The sequence below is a fragment of the Sturnus vulgaris genome, chromosome 16, assembly GCF_052056855.1.
Source record: "Sturnus vulgaris isolate bStuVul1 chromosome 16, bStuVul1.hap1, whole genome shotgun sequence".
NCBI lineage: Eukaryota > Metazoa > Chordata > Aves > Passeriformes > Sturnidae > Sturnus > Sturnus vulgaris.
Window position 1 is genome coordinate 15,157,426 of NC_142258.1, and position 14,101 is coordinate 15,171,526.

At 52.8% G+C, this 14,101-nt stretch overlaps 1 protein-coding gene across 7 annotated transcripts in view; it reads left to right on the plus strand.

Moving 5' to 3' along the window:
- The first annotated feature begins 219 nt into the window (after positions 1-219).
- CAPN15 (calpain 15) overlaps positions 220-14,101 on the plus strand; it is a 57,065-nt gene continuing 43,183 nt past the window's right edge. For 3 of the 7 annotated variants that reach the window (XM_088174675.1, XM_088174680.1, XM_088174679.1), the window contains exons 1-5: positions 220-364; positions 5,959-6,335; positions 6,422-6,578; positions 9,175-9,215; positions 10,833-10,975. The gene's annotated coding sequence lies outside the window, so the exon portion shown is untranslated. The remainder of the gene's footprint in view (positions 365-5,958; positions 6,336-6,421; positions 6,579-9,174; positions 9,216-10,832; positions 10,976-14,101) is intronic. The other 4 variants (XM_088174678.1, XM_088174681.1, XM_088174676.1 and 1 more) reach the window with 3 other exon arrangements.

Below are 14,101 nucleotides of genomic sequence, written 5' to 3' on the forward strand. Positions count from 1 at the left end.
GAGCTCGCCATTCCCTCGGACCCGAACCACTGCCGCTGCCCGGGGCTTCGCCGGGCCTGTCCCAGCCCCCAACCGCCGCTCCCGGTGCCCTGCTCGGCCTTCGCTTTCCGCTTCCTGCGCGCGGCGCCCCTCGGGGTTCGTAGTCCCGCCGCGCTATTCACGACGGTCCCTGCGCTGTCTGCGCGCCGCACGCCCGCGGCCGGGACGGGGCGCTGCGCCACGGCGGCGGCGTAGGGCGGGCGCGGGGCTCGGGCGGGCGGGAGGAAGGGCCGGCGGGGCGGCCGGTGCGGGCGCGAGCTGCTCCGCCCGGGGGAACGCGCGGGGCCGGCGGCACAGAACGGCAGTGCGGCGCCTCCACCCCCAGGTGAGCGGCGACGGGGGCGCGGGGGAGGGAGCGGGGACGGACGGGCCGCCCGCCCGGGGCCTCCCGCCGCAGCCCCGCGGGCCGCGGCTCCCGCCCGCGCCGGGGGTCGCCTGGGGCTCTCCCGGCCGGAGGCGCCGGTTGGGCCCGGCCACCCCCGGGCCGCCCCGCACCACCTGTTGCCGGTGGGCCCGAGCGGGAGCTGGAGGCCGGGGCGGCCGGGGGAGGGCGGGCGGTGCCGGGGTCCCGGCTCACGGCTGTGCGGCGGCCGGGGCGCCTTGCCCGGGGCTTTGGAGTGTCCTCGGGGCTGCGGGGGCCCCGCTCGCCAGCCGGCCCGGCCGCACAGCCGGCGGGTTTGTAACGGGCTTGAGGGTCGTGCAGCAGCCAGGGGAACGGGGAAGCTCCGCGGTTGCCCGCGTTAGGCTGCAGTGCCTGACCTGCCTTCGCCCCGCGCCCGCTGCGGAGAGATCACAGCTCCCGGGTGCTCCCGCGGGCAGGGGAACCCCGCTCGGGGCATCTCCGAATTCCTGCTCCGGGCTGGAGCACGGCAGAGCCCCCAGCACCCCGGGCTGCCTGCCCTTCAGGTCTTCAGTCTCGCCTCCAGCTTAGTCCCCGTGCTGGGGCTGAACAGGGTTTTATGCAGAGTTTCTCAAGCCTCTGCGAGTTTGCCCTTTAGAATCAGTTGGCTGGCTCTTAATCCTTGGGTCTTGAACATCCTAAGGCTGTTGGGTCCCACTGTCTCATCAAGACCCTTGGATTTTGCTGCATGTCAGCTCAGCTGCAGTTGAAGCATCTCAGCCTCCAGGTCCTGGATGTAGGAATCTTAGAGGATGGAAGAAGCTCTGTACTTGCCAGCCTCTCCATTTAGTGAGCTCTCTCCTCTCCCTGCTCCTGGGGTACATCCCCCCAGGCACCAGGAAACAACTGTTCAGGGTGATCATCCGTGGGCCTGTTAGCAGAGATGGGATAATGTGAACGTCGTGTTTGAAATGTCATACTGTTTCCTCCAAGCGTTTTTCCAGCTGGGAATCTCGCTGAAGCTTGGCCTGCAGGCCTGGGATGCGGCTGGCTGGCTTCTCATGGTCGCACAGAAGGTTATCTGGGAACTGCTCACTGCACGTGGCCTGGGGTGGCACTGGTGCAGGACACTGCTGCACTGCTGTGGGTTGGTCAAGAGCTGATGGAGGCTGGGAGATGTGTTCGGAGGGAGCCAAGGTGGAGGTGAGGGGTGCATATCCCAGACTGTGGCTCTGAATGTAGAGATCTTGCCATGCTTTGCACGTTGTCACCTGGGACTTGGAGAGACTTGTGCTTCAGGGCTATGCTCTTCCCTAAACTGGAGCAGAGCTGCAGTGACAGACTGGCTGCCTGTGACTCTGAGAGTCTGCTGGTGGCTTTTGTCTGGCCATTTTTTGAGATCCTGTTAAACAGTCTGGCTCATGGTCCTGAGTGCACCAGAGCAGGGCTGAGCTCTGCCTGAGCATAACCTGTCCAAGGCATGATTCAAATTACCCTGATTTTATGTATATGGGATATTAACTCGTTTCAAGTTGCATCAGCTTCTGTTTGTGTCCAAGGCTTTAACAGTTGAAGACAGAAGGCAAAGCCCAACATTGCTTCCTTCCCCAGGACAGGTTGAATGGCTGGTGAGCCCTTTGAAGGTTTGATGTGACTGGCTGGGTTTGCTAAGCCTGATTGCTTTGGCAGGAGGGAGAGCAGCCTCCTCCAGCCTGATGACTTGGTGCATAAGGGAACTGGAGGCATGGGCCAGGCACGGTGTCTCCTGAATGGGAATAAATCTTGGAAAACAACCCTAAAGGGCTAAAGTTGCACGTAAAACAGTCGGGCATTGAGCCCAGGCTCGGAGCTGTCTCATGGTGGCGGAAGGGCTGGGTGACCCCACAGAGGAGCCTGGATGCCCTCAGCAGATGCACTGATGACCCCTCACTCTCCTGGCTTGCTCCCCTCTTATATTTGCTCTAGGCACCCTTTATCTTTGCTCGGAATTCCGCTGGCTTTGCAGAGGGAAGTGGTCACGGCCCTCGTGTTCCCTCAGCCAGCTGAGTGCAGTTGGCTTTAATTCGTGGAAAACACGCTGCTCTCCTCTGTCCTGGAGGTTTTGTGGGAGCTTTCCAAGTTTGCACTGCTTGCATGTGAGATATAGAGGGAGGCTCAGCTTGTGCTGTGTGTCCATGGTTGTGTTCATCCTCAATATGGAAACATCATCTGCTCCTAGGTGGAGAAATGCTGTTTTCCTCCCATCTTCCTGCTTCATCTGAATCCAGGCTTGGTTTTTTCTGGCTTCGTTCTGACCCTCCCTGTGAGCGGGGGGGGTCTGGGAAGGACCAGACCCTGTGGCATTTCTCCAAGTGAGGGTTTTTAGGAAGCAGAGGGAGGCTGGGGTGAGGGACTGTGGCTGCCTGCAGTCAGTGGAGGCAGATTTGAAAAGCATGTGCCAGCTCAGTGTCCTGCTACCATGGCTCTCTCCCAGTGCCCAGAACTGGGGGGAGCCCTGTGAGCCCCTGATTTGCTGGAACCTGGGGCTCTGAGCAAGGTCACACTCACGCAGCCTTTGGTGGGAAAGCTGCTTACGCGGGTAGGACAGGTGAGTCAGTGGCTTCCTCCTCATTTTCCGTCATAATCCCACTCTCTGGAGCTGCCTCCCTGCTCCCTGGAAGCCTCTGCATCTGCCTGTGCTTGCCTCAACCTTGCTGGTTGCTCCTGAGAGGCTCCCTCCTCTCCAGGCCACAGTCACCAAGCTGGGCAGGGAGGAGCAGGCTGCTCCAAATTTCTGTCACATTTGCTGTTTGGAGCGTTGACACTTGCCTTGCATTTAGCAATGGCAGCTGAGGAAGCCAAGAGAGGCAGAAGAGCTGCTGCCTGCTCACAAGAAGCATTTAACTCTTGCCCTCACCGTTCCCTTCCCTGTGTGCTGGCAGGTCTCAGGTTGGCTGATAGGAAATGCTCGTGGTGCTCCCAAAATTCATTCGTGTTCAGTTACTTAAAAGATGAGCAGGGTTTTTGTGTGCCATTTCCTCTTGCTCTGGAAGAAAACAACGCTGGTGCCCTGGTGCCTGGGCAGAAGGGAGAAGGGGGAGCCCTGGCAAGGAAATAAGATCCAGAGAAATGTGTCACCAGCAGAAAGAGCAATTGTTTTCCTGCATTTCCATGGCAGAGCCTTGTCCTGTTCAGGCAGCCCGTGTTTGACAGCCAAGATAATACATTTATATTGATGTAATTAGCGGGATGTGGAGTTTGCTGAATGGCTTGGGGGCAGCCTGCTTTTCAGACTAACTCCAGCAAATAGATCAGGGAGGATTGGAAAGCTGCCGTGGGTTGCTGGAATTGGCCCGTTGGGTTTCTGGAGGTTGAATACATAACTGCTGATATTTCCTATTGTGCTGTACCCTGCCTATTTGAAAAGAAAATAACTCAAGGGAACATGGGGCTATTTTTGCCAGCTTGAGATGATCAAGTTTGATTTCTAAAAACTGAAGCCGAGTCTTTAGGCTTGCACATTAAAACCAGTGTTGGAACCATATCTCTGTTCCTCCACAAAAGCGTGCCTCCACACTTTGCCAACGGTGTAAACTCTAATGAGTGTTCATAAAAAAAGAAAGAGCTTTTCTGTTCCTGCAGTGCAACCCCTTTTGTAGGAAATGCTGTGGGCTTGAGCAGGCTCAGCATCAGGGATGGTGACAGTGACACTGTGTCAGGACACTGAGCTTGTGTCCTGCCCCAGCCCTGGTGTGAGCAGCCCTTGCCAAACCTCAGGGTTATCAGTGCATTCTCAATTTGGTGAAATAGATACCAAGACCTTACAAAAAATTGTTGTCCTCTCCAATGATGCTGCCCAGCTGCATTTCTGATGTGATGCTTCCAGTTGCAATGATGCCTTGGGTTTTAGCTTTTATATTTTTCAGATCCTCTACTGCTTAATATATAACTCTGAAACTTCATATTAGGTGTTAGTAAGTTCTCTTCACAGAGTAGTTAGACAAAACAATCCCTTCCCAGCTAGAGACTCAAGGACACCCAGTACCAAAAAGCAGAAACAACATCAAAGGGAAGAGGGCAAGCCAGGGGGCTGAGACGTCATAGCCTGGGGCTGTGGTTGAACAATTGACCCCAATATGTAGATGAGCCAAAACTTTTATAAGTGTAAAACTCGTGACTTGAATCCATCATGGATTTGACTTGGGTGTCCCTGGCCAGGCTCTTGCAGTGCCCAAGGTGTATCATTTCAATAAATTCCTATTATATTCCTTTTGCTCTGCCTAGTCTCTGTTCCATGTCAGCCTTTCCAGGCATCAGCACCAGAGTTTCCCCTTTAGCATCTTGTTCCCAGTCCCAGCCCAGGTGATTTCAGTTTACTGAGGATATCACAGGCAGCTTCCCAACTTGTGTCCTTCTGCTCCTGTAACAAAAACAGAGAAAGAACAGAGAAAGTTACTCATGGACAATTTAACTGGCAGCAAATTCCCTATGTTTGTGCTGCTCCATGGAAGTGGGAGCACAGCACCAGGGTCCTTGTATGCTGAGCTCTGTCCTCTCCTTTGGCCATCCACAGAGGCTGCAGCACCGATGTGATCAAGGTCTTGCTCTCCAGCTTGGCCCTAGTCAGTCTGCTTCCTGCAGACTCTGGCCAGCAGGCAGAGCTCTGGAAGTCCTTGGAATTCCAGCCCAGCCCAGCAGGTCTGTGCTGAGCTGCTGAGTGCTGACTGCTTTCCCTTCCTATCCCATGGTGTATGTATGCAAGGATAATGATGGGATGTGGCACTTGGGGGATGCTCTGTCTGCTGGTGTTGGTCTCACTCCCTCGTTTACTCTCCTGAATCTCCTTCCAGTGTGGGAGCAGCTCAGTGAGTACCTTAGAGGTGCTGTGTGCCTGGAATTCCCTGGGTAGCTGCCCAGACCCTTGAGCTAAAAGGATTAGGGTGGTCCTTTTGAACCTGAAGGATTCCTAAATCAATCGCTTATTTACTCATCACTGGTCCCTGAGTGTCACTTGCCCGTTCCTCCCTCTGCTCTCTCCCCAGTGGTGGGGAGTGCTGGAAGAGAAAAGCTCTTTGTGAGTTCACCATCACCTACCCCAGGTGTATCAAGCTGCATCTGATGCTGTGGCTGTGGGGATGGTGAGCAAGGTGAGGGGGCAGAATGGGTTCTCTTGCTCTGCCATGCTGCTAAAGAGGCTGTTCACATAGTGCCAGCTGAATCCTTATTTTTGTCCTCCCACCCCAACCTGAAATAGAGGAAGTAAGAGTGTGGTGGAGAGCCAGACACTTATGTACAAGGGTTCTTGTTGCCTCCATCTGCTAAAAGCCTGTCCCAAAGGAGACAGCACTTTCCCAAAGCTGGAATTTCATTAAAACAGGTTGTTTTGAGAGCAGAGAGTATGAAGGAGAAAGGGGAAAATATCTCGGAGGAGGGAGGTTTGCCGAGGCAACTACTCAAACGTCATGGCTTCTGGGGGTGGGATGGGCATGTTTGGCATAATCAGAGGAATTTGTACTTCAGAATCTCCAGGAGATGTAGCTGCTAATGATGTCCTGGCTATGCAGAGTAATTAACATCTGTTTCTGTATTTGAACATTCAGGCAGCGTGCCCCACCAGACATCGCTGCGTTCCCGTCCAGCCCCTCGGGAGCTCCTGCCCTGTTGCTAATTGTTGAGAGCTGTCCAGAGTCCTCCTCCACTCCATCCTGCTGTGCTCCCGAGGCGTGGCACTCCCTGCTCTGATAACAACTCACACCAGGATGCTGAGCAGCAGCTGCTGGCAGGGAGTGGGGCCAGTGGTGGGCACGGAACTATAAAGTCACAGCCAGAGGTTCTGAGAGCACAAGTGAAGAGTCTGAGCTGACCCAAAAGCTGTCTCCAGGAGGGACCGAGCTCCAGCTGGGATGTCCTGGGAAGCACAGAGCCCTCTGTGTGCTGGAGTTCAAGAGGATACTCATTGAGGGACCAAAAATGTAAGGTTGGTTGTCTCTGCTGGTGCCATGCTGATGGGCCTGGAGTCTCAGCAGTCATTTTTTCTTATATGCCTTTTTTCTCTCTGTCCAGCTGCTCCTTCCTGGCTTGGTGTGCTCCCAGTGCTTGGTGCAGGGACCTTCTAGCATGCTCCACTCAGCGGGTGCCAGCAGTGGCTGCTCGGGACCAGGGACACCAAGCTGACCCTCCAGCGACTGCCCCTGGACCTGCCAAGCAGGAATTGTGTTGGGTGAGAGGCTTTTCTGACTCAGCTGGGCTGGGAGGGGCTGGAAGGAAGGAGATTTCTCTCGTCTGGTTTGTGAGCACAGTTACCCTGCTTCGTGTCTCTCATGCCTCTCTTTCTTGTCTTTTTTCCTTGTTTGAATTCCTTCTCTGAGTGTCTCCATGCTGTCTGTGTGCAGGCTGCACGCTTAAATGGGTGGGGATGCCAATGTCCTCTGGTTCTCTCATGGTGGAGAAGAAACTGTGAGAGTGGAAGAGAAACTGTGGGGTCTTCCAGCACCTTGCAATCTTAAGCAGTGGAAACTGCATGACTGTTGCAGAGTGTGTTTGAGGCAGGGCAATAAATGAAGAAACTTTGCAGAGCTTTGCCTGCAGTAACCACAGAACTGTGGCAGTTCCCAGCCCCCTGGGACAGAGAGGTGACTGTGTTGTGCCTTATGTGGCTGGGCTGCTCTCAGCCTGGGCACTCAGAGCCTGTGCTATGGAGGCAGGACGAGGTGGTGGGAAGGCAGCCTGAGCTTGGACCGTCAGGATACGTTTGCAGTGTGTGCTGGTGTTGTCCTTGGATTCAAATGATCCAGGTTGATGTGGCCTCATCCAGACTGGGGCTTTGGATTAATCAAATGGACACCAGTGCTTGCTGTATGTTGGCCCATCTGGTCTGGCTGGATGTTTATGTGTTGCTGGTGTCCAGCCACAGCAGAAGATCTGCAGGAACCTCTCATAGCTTTGGAGGCCATGAGCACTCTGGTGTTCAGGTGGTGACAGTCACCAGGCAGGTATTGGTCAGATCTCCACCACAGCGTGTTCTCATGGGTGAGAGGGATGAGGTGGCATTCCTGCTCTTGGATCTGTTTTGATGCAGCCTTGGAATGTCTTCCAAAAGCTATTGCCCTTGTTCCTGTTGCCTGACCTTGCCATGTCTTAGCAAGCAGAGCCTGCTGGAGGGGAGCCTGGGGGTGTGCAGCACCACACGAGGCTCAGGCAGCTGGATGTGTCTTGCAAGGCACGAGGGAGTGACTCCAGTAACATGATCTCCTCTCCATCTGCACTTTTGGTTCAGGATGCAGCCAGCAGCCCTTGGTTAAAGCTCAGCTCCCTCCCCGTGCTGGAGGTACCTCTCGTGGCTGGCTTTGCTCCACCATTACTCAAACCATCTGTGCTGTGTTTCAGCCCTCTCAGAGTACAGCCTTTTCCTCATATGACCATTGTGTTTGTTCAAATGACTGTTGCCACAAGATATTGCCTAAGGTGTGTGGAATTGAACACATCCTACAATTCCAGCTGTACTGGTGTAGCTGAAGAGGAGGCACTTGTGATGGAGACAGTGAGCCAGTAAAACTACTCTGGTGGGGAGAGGGGAGGGTTGTGGTGGTGTCAGGCACTGTTTTGTTTGTATCACTTCCTTGTACCAGGTGTTACTCCACACCTATAATTTCAATACAATATAATCTCCTAACAGAAGCAATGGCATGGCTGCCACATGAATGTGCAGAAGGATTGATGTGTTTTTCAGGTGTCATCTGGAGGTAGAGGGGGTAAGCAGTAATGCAGTGCTTTTGCATTAAATGATTGTGGTGAGCTGTGCTTCCTGTTGCTTGGAGAAGCTGTGGTTGCCCCATCCCTGGAAGTGTTCAAGGGCAGCTTGGATGAAACTTGGAGCAGCTTGGTTTAGTGGAAGGTGGCAGGGGGTGGTAGGAGATGGGCTTTAAGGTTCCCTCCAATCCAAACCATTGTGTGATTCTATAATTCTAGACAAGGGACTTCCTCTCTGCCCCCTGAGTCTGTCCCACCTCCCTATTCTCTTCTGGTTTCCTGTGCTCCTGGGGAAGGCAGGAGCCTCTTGTGCAGCTCTCAGCAGTTCTTGTGTTTTATCTCTTGATTGTTTGTGATGGAAATGCCAAATGGCACCATTGTCTGTCAGGCTTCTCCCACCTCTCTGCTTGCCTGAGGCACAGCCAGAGATGTGTTGGCTTAAATCTAGGCCAGTTGGTTGGAAATTGGGACGTGGTGCCTGATGAAAGCCAGGGAAAGCCAAATTGCATTAAAATGGCAGGAGACAGCCAGGTGCTGCTGCCTGTGTGGCTTGGGCAGGGCGCTGCAGTGAGGACTGGAGCTGTCTCTAGGAAGGGATGCAACTGGATGTGTCTTGGGCAAATGATATATTTACTGTCTGTCTAATCTGTGTTAGAATGAAAGCTGTGACTGGAGTGTCTGAGGACAGTGTGCTCAGGGAACATCTCTACCTCCTGTCTCTCAGACTTTGCTTTCCAAGTCTGTGCCCTGAGTTTTCACTGGCTGTGAGACTGTTTCTTGCTGCAGTTCTCTTCCCCTCTATTCTGCAGTGGCCAGCCCTTCATCTGCTTATCTGTCAGCTTAGCATGATCTGAAGATACAATCCCTGCTGTCCTTTTGGGAATGACCTCGTGTTTGTGCTGTGTCTGGGCCTCTGTGAATTTGGGTTGCTGAGTGATTGGGAGGAAGGAACTTCATGGGTCATCAAGTCCAGTTCCGTGCTGCTGAAGATGAGCAGTCATCTCATGCAGGTCATGAACTTCTCCTGGAACGAATTGTTGGAACTCATGCTGTGCTTTTTTCCCCAGTGCTTCTGGAGTAGCTGGTCCAGAGATCTGCTCTTGGAAAGGTTAGAAACCCTCCTCACACTTCCAGTGTCCACTTTTCCTGGGTTGGTTTGTTGTGCCTGTGTCGTTGCAGAGTGTCAGTTTGCAGATGAGATGATGACTTGCACATTTTTTACCTTCCCTGGTTCTCTGTAACCTTTATGTCCTGTAGCAGTTGTGGCTCTGGATGGAGATTTGTCCTGAGAAATGTGCTGAAGGCTGTTTTGTTTACCCATTTGGGCAGCTTGGGTTGGCTGGGCCCATTTGTTTCCTTATTGTGCTTTTGAGTGTTTCAAGTGCAGGTGGAGCTGTGAGCTGCCCAGTTTGTGAATGTACAAGTACAGAAGAGTGCTTTTTGTGCTGCTGTCATTTCTGTCTTCTTTTTTAATGTTTGTCCTTGCTACTTGTGCCATCTTGCCCCTTCAGGAGGGAGAGATGTCAGAAACATTTGAATCAAGGTGAAGCTGATAAAGCAGTGTATTGAAGAGCCAGTGCCTGGCTGTTACTCGTGGCTCTTATTCATGTTTATCTCTAGCTGTGAATGTGCAATAACAACAGTTCTGTTCAGCACAGGCTGGCACAGCCTCAGACAGGAAGATCTGCTGTTTACCAAGCAACACTCTGCTATAAGTGAGAAAGAGGGGAAAAAAGTGGTTTATTGCTGCTGGGTAGCTCAGAGTGTAGTTAAACCCTTGTGAAAAAAGAGGAAACTAAGAGCACATGTGTTACTCAAGATGCATTTTTCCTGGCAGGAGTCCCATGTGTGTGCTCTTCTTGCAAAGCATCCCTGCTTATGCTCCTTCCCATTAAATCCATAGCATATTGGGAGCAGGCAGGCAAGAGCTTCCTGTTTTTATAATGCAACTGGTCTCAGCAGGCAGTCTGTCGGGGTGATTTTTCAGCCTGACATCTTCTGTAGCTGGGGCAGCCTGTGAGCTGAGTAGGATGACAGAACTCTGCTGCAAGGATTATAAACACGGGGAGGAAAAGATCTGGAAATGAGATCTGCTGGTAAAGCTGCTCGGGATTGGATGCTGTGGTTTGTGTTGTTTGGTTTCTTCCCCTGTGAGTGTCTCTGTGGCATTTCCTTGCTGCTGGGGCTCAGAGGGCCCTGCCAGCCCACCCACGCCATGGTGTGCTCCAGAGTCACCCACAATTGGCCAGGAACTGCGGGATACACCAGCACATTGCACTTCACTGGAGCAGTGCTAATTAACTTAGTAGAGCACTGGGGTTGTGGGGATTTCGTTGTGTGGGTTTTCTTAAATGTGTGTTTACTCAGAGCCTTCTGCAGCAGTGCCCTTGTTGCCATTTTCATGCTCGTTCAGCTACTGCTTTGCAGTTGTTGGTGGAGATGAGGTTTGAAGTTTACTCTTATTTTGAAAAAACCTTCCTGCTTCTCCTCTTTTTCTCCCTCCAGCTTGTGATTAAGATGCTGATTGCCCTTTCAGATCTGTGTAATCCCCTCTTTCAAAGTGACTGGGATAGATTTCCAGTAGCTCCCTGGATTATCTGTCACTGGTTTCCAGTGTCCAGTGCAAGGGAGAAGAGGAAACTTTGTTCAGGCTTTGATGGTAGTTGTTCTGTGGCTAAGCTGGCTCTGCAGTACATCTGTTTCTCCTATCAATCTTTCACTTCAGGCTTCAGACACCTCTTCCTCTGCCTGCCTATATATGAAGTCAGTGCTGGGCATTAAATGCAGCTTAGCTCAATTCAGCTGCTGTATATGAGTTTCTTCTGGGCTAAAGTTGGGCCAGAACCAGTTTCAAGGCAGCTGAAAAAGGTAAAGACCCTCAAGCTTGCCATTGCATGTTGGTGTCTGTGGCCAGAGACATGTGCTGCTGTTCTGGGCTTTGTAGCATGGAGTGTGAGATCCTGTTCTGTGCTTGTCTAGGGCTCCAGGTTCAATTATCTTGTTACCTCGTTAATAGCCCATCTGGAAATCTGCTTCCAGACAGTGTATTTCAGCTAGTGATATCTCTGCAAGTGGTGTACTGCTCTATTTCTCACCAAGACCTGGAAAACAGCTCACTTAAAGCTTCCTGTCCCCTCAGTTTCCTGCAAGACCAGAATATCTGACTCTCTTCCCTCTGCCCCAGAACAAACATTTGGGTGGGTGAGTTTCACCCTTTGCTCCCTTTTCTGTCCTCCCACGTGCAGTGCTTTCACACTGCTTGTCATCCTCGTGCCTTGCACACCTGAGGACTTACCTGGCAGGTAAGGCAGAGCTTTCTGAGTCACAGGACCCCAGGAACTCTGTGGTGGAGCACGAGGGCTGGAAAAGCTTCTCCCCTCCCAGCTGAATTCACCAACCCCTGTCCCATCCCTCCAGTTATAGCCCTGCCTCAGTCTGTCCTTGGAGGTGCCTTCCCAGCCCTCCCTGCTAGAAGCTTTGCAAGGAATTGGAACTTGCTGACACCTTCACTTCCTGCCAAGACTGCGGCACTTGGGCTGGCTTGGCAGGTGAGGGCAAGGAGAAGGAGCAGCAAAACTTTGTCTTGTCCCCAGCTGTGTGCAGGACACCTGCACAGGACACTGTGTGTGCTCAGCACAGAGTGTTCCAGCTCAATTGCTCCTGCTGCACTTGAGCCCTGGAGCTCTCGTTGAGTTGGCTTTTGCAGCTTGGATTTCAGTGCTCTGTCTGCCTGAGGTGGGTGTCTTGTTGCTTGTCTGCTCTTCCCCTGCTGCCTTGTGGAAAAATAGAGGATTTTTCCCTTCCTTTCCTGGGGTTATTTCTTTTCTCAGGGTCATCTCAGCCTAGTGAATTCCAGCCATGCTCTTGGTACTTGGTTTTGCATGGCCTCAGGTCCTGCCACCCTGCCTGGAGCTGGGGGCTGGCTAGATCACACAAATGCTTGAGCTCCTTTCCCTTCCTTGGCTAGCATAGCACCATCAGACACTCCCCTCTGCATTCTTAGCTATCCCAACCTGCTCTGGGACTTTATAACCTTAAGCTGCTATGCACCCTCCCAGCCCTGCACACCATTCCCTGCTTGCCCTGGCCTCCCTGAGCATGTGCCTCCTTCAGGGGAGAGCTGCTGTGCATAGAGGCAGGATTGGTGGGGGGCCAAGGGTTGCCCATTCCTTCAGGATGTCTGAAGTGCTCTCCTCCAGCTCGATGCCCCCACACAGCCCCAGCTCCTGCAGCTGCCCCTGAGCTCCTTGGTGTTTAAGGGTGTGAGTCACATCCTGCAGTCCCCAGAGAGGAGGCTGCTCCTCCAGGGCTGTGTGTGGGCACTGGACAATGGGAGCTCTTCAGGAGCCCTGGTTTCCCCCTGCCAGCAGCAGCCTACGTGGGACTGAAGGCAGAGAGCTCCTCCTTTGCTGGTGGCAGTGGTCCCAGATCCCAGCACTTCTGGCTCCCCAGAGAATGGTCATGGCCCCGAGGCTGCCAGAGCTCCAGGAGTGTTTGGAGACTGCTCTCAGGCATGGGGTGGGATTGTTGAGGAGTCCAGGAGTTGTACTCATGATCCTTATGGTTCCCTTCTAACTCAGGACATTCTGTGGATCTTAGTCAGCCCCCAGGCAGAGGAGCTCACACAGCAGAGGGAGGAGAAGGGCTGGTACTTCAGCTTCAATCTTAGAAGAAAGTCTCCAGCAGCTTCCTCTGGGCACAGCTTTGGGGGATGTATTTCCCCCAGGTACATGGTGAACCTTCTCCTGGGCCAGCTGCTGGCCCTCACCTCAGACCAGAGCTGTCTGGAGTTCAGTATGTCTGATGGTATTTTCATTCCTGGATCTTCCCTGGAGCAAAGGAGTAGTTCAGAATTGACTTGATTTATAGGCTGGGGGAGTAGAGGAATTAATGAAGTGGCAAAGTCTTGTCCATGAGTTTCCAAGGCTGAGAACCAAGAGAGGCTGGAATATTCAAGCACGAACAAAGCTGGCTCGTGCCATGTGGATCAGTAAATTACTAGGAAAAGGAGTGTGGGGGTATTCATCACAAAGAGGGGCTGCTGCACGTGGGACCAGCTGGGGTGAGTCTGCCTCAGTGATTTCCTCAGTGGCTGCAGCAGCTCCAGGGACCTCTGTCTGTTCTTCCTGCTGCATGCCAAAGGGAAGAGCTTGGGGCTGATGCTAGGAAAAGTTGATCCTGCAACTTCCTAGATGCACTGAAACACATGGGCTAGTTCCGTTTTTTTTGTTTTTTGTTTTTTTTTTTTTGCTCTCTTCAGAGCCAAAGCCTACTTTGAAACTGGAGGGAAGGAAAGGGGGTTGGGTAGATCCCCACCCTTCCTGTGACACGAGAGCTGGGGCCGAAGGGTCAGCACTGCTCACTGGTGTGGAGGAATAAGGTTATGTGGAAGCATCCAGCAGCTGCTTTGCTGTCCTGGCAGCAGGAGGAGCTCCATGGGACAGTTTTGCTGTCCTGCACACCCTGTACATTCCTGCTGCCCAGGGCCTGGTGGAGAATTTGAGAAAGGGTCTGCATCACGTACCACAGATCAGGGTAAGCAGCTGTGAGTGGCTTAGGGGTGGTGAGATCAAACCTGCTTTTATTTTGGAAATTATATTTTAGGAGCAGTTACACAGCGTCAGTTCAAACCTGGTAATTATTGCAGCTGTGAGGGGCAGAAAACCAAAATCCAACCTCAGCATCTTGCTAAGGTGCTTAACTGTTAATTTCCATGAGCGAGATCCACCCTTCTCAAGACACTTCAATCTGTTCACATTGTTGTTTTCTCTCCAGATTAGGTAGGTGGAAGTAGTGCTTTATTAATTAAAGGAAAATTCCTGCTCCCTCCTGCCAAGACAGAGGAGCTCTTGGCAGTTTGCTTCCTTTTAGTGACTGAAGTGAACTCCCCTGTTCAGCCAGGTGCCTGCAGTTCATCTCCTGGGGCATCTCCCTGCCCAGTGGCAGAAATTCCTCAAAAATAAGGCTGAGTGCTTCCAGAGAGGCTTTCTTCTT